Here is a 2,658-nt window from a genome sequence, read left to right as displayed (position 1 = left end):
TCCCCTTCTCCCTCATCCCCACCCCCACCCCATCGAACTTCCACAATCATCCATTTTTCCTCTGTGTCTCTGAGACTATTTCTGTTTACATTACTCATTTATTCAGTTCTTTAGATTTAAAAAGTCTATCTAAAGTCCATTTAAGTCTGGTTACTGATGAAATTTTTAAAATCTAAATTGGTGAAATCAAAATTAATTCCAAAACTCAGTGTTATCTTCAATTCCTCTTAACTCCACTCCTAACCATCCAGTCCCATTCAATAATGGCTTTAAATCCCCCTTCAGTGTATACATTTATTTCTGTATTACTGTCATCTGTGTTACAACATATATAAGATTCTCTAAGGACCCCATATCCAGTCTATACCCTAGTCTTTTTACATCTAATCTTGAATTGTTCTGAGTGATTCTCAATATTGCAATAGCAGAGATAGCACTGAAGTTCCTCCAATACAAATCTGAGCCATTTATTTGGTTAAAGCCTTTCAGGGCTTTTCATTGCTCCAAAGATCATATCCAAAATTCTTAGGAAAACTACAAAGTACAGTTTTTAAAATAAATGTATTATTCAATAATTATAAAACAAGTTAAGTATAGAAAATTATGAACAACCATACCAAAGTTCATCCAAAACGCTTCTTTATAAATTAGATAATGCTACCTGTTTGTTTTACAATATAAGCTTAAGCCTTTACTTGTGTTAACTTCAGTTGTGAATTTGTTCCTGGTGGTATCAGAAGTTTATGTGATTTTACATAACATTGACATGCCTCACCATTTCTATTATTTGTTTACCCTCCTCCTTTAGGATGGACTGAAGGCACATTTGCTGGTAGGCATTGAGAGTTAACGGTGGGTTTTTAACTTTTTTCATCCTTCAATGTTGATAGCCTTTTTTCATAGTAACTTATTTGATGGCATTGCACAAATGTCGAAGTTGATCAGGTATCAGCTGTAATTCTTCATGTCTTTTTCACTGATCTATAACTTACTTTTACTCCCTACCTACCTCAACCTCCTTAACTCTGCCTCCTAGATTTCAATAAACAAAATAAAGAAAGCGAAACAAACTTTCCTGCCCTTTGCCTCAGCCTTGCTGACTTCCTTGAATATTTACCACACACTCCCTGTTTCATGCTTTTTTTCTCTACCAGTTTTGAACTTAAAAGTTACATCTTTTGATAAGCCTTGTTAGACCCTCCCACCATTTTAAGGACTGGTTTAGATATTCTTTCTTTCATACCATAACACCCTAATAAATTAATCACTTTGTTTATTTGTCAATCTCCCCCATCTAACTGGAAGTTACTTACGTGTCTTCTGTCAGCATAAGAATGTCCAAACCGGTAGAGAATTCTTATAAGAGTTTATTTGATCCAAAACTGATGACAGTTGCCAGGAAGCAAGATCTCAAATTCTCAGGAGAATATAAATTTTGCAATTTCTTTTACGCATTTGAGATTAAGTAGGGAATGTAAGATTGCATGAAGTTGGGAGAAAACAAGGCGGGGATAGGATTATAGAATAGTTAACAAGATTATGTGCTCTCTTGATATGGGTATGTTTGTTTCAAAGGTGTGTTAACCTAGAGTCACAAGAACAAAGGGCTTGCTTAAGACAAAGAAAAACCTTTTACTAAAAAAAAAAATTATATGCCTGGGGCATGACTACCCACTATGACCTCCCCAGTTAAGAATTTTGATCTTAATTTTAATTTCACCCTGTGAGGTTACTTTCTCTAGAACCTCTTTTTCGTCCACACTTCTTATCATTTAATTCCCAACACTTGGTAGCTCCCCAGTCTAAAAAATAAATGGATTTGATGCAATGCAATTTAAATTTCTTGCAGAGCATTTATTTTATTTGAAGTCACCAAATAAAAGTTGCTAGCACATGGAGGATAGGCAAAATTAGCATATTAATAATTACAATTGTAATTATTTACTCTAAAAAACTGTTCTCCCAACAAACAGCAAATAATAGACAACAGCAGCCATGCAGATGATTTAAGACAAAAATCAGATTGTTTCACTCCTCACATAGTCTATAAAGTCTTATAACGATCCAGCCCCATTTCCTGCCACTTTCAGACCTCCCCAGGGCTCCATACGTATCTTGATACCTTGTGGTTGTCAGTAGATACTTCATGGTTTTCTGTAGATAACTTGCAGTTTTCTGAGCCTGATTCTTTGTCTTAGAGTCATTATACATGTAATTCTCTCTGCCCTGAGTTACTTGCAAGGTTTTGCTCAAACAACAACACTCAAAGAGAATCACCTGCCCTGGGCACCCTATCTTAAATATCAGCTCTTTGTGATGCAGGTCAAGAGAGTAACCCCCACACTGAAAAACTTGGGTTTTTTTTTTCTATAGAAATTTTAAGTCTCTTCCTTAGTTTCTTAGCCCCTGGCTTTGATTGCTCTTCTAATCAGTTTCTGAATCCTAGATTAAAGATTGTCCTAGACTGAATCACAGAATCTCTCTCACCCACCCTGGCTTTAGATAACTAAACTTAAAACCTGTGACTTCTTAACATTCCCCAAGCCATTCCGGACCTAACTCTTGGATAATCCCATCCCAGAGAATAAATAGGTTTTAACATTTCCCCAGGCCAGTATACTTGTTGATTATAGCACTGAAGCCTAATGTTCTTTCTAA

This window comes from Hipposideros armiger, unplaced genomic scaffold (assembly GCF_001890085.2).
Source record: "Hipposideros armiger isolate ML-2016 unplaced genomic scaffold, ASM189008v1 scaffold_326, whole genome shotgun sequence".
NCBI classification, from domain to species: Eukaryota; Metazoa; Chordata; class Mammalia; order Chiroptera; family Hipposideridae; genus Hipposideros; species Hipposideros armiger.
The sequence above is the reverse complement of the archived record's forward strand: the minus strand, read 5'-3'. Positions refer to the sequence as shown.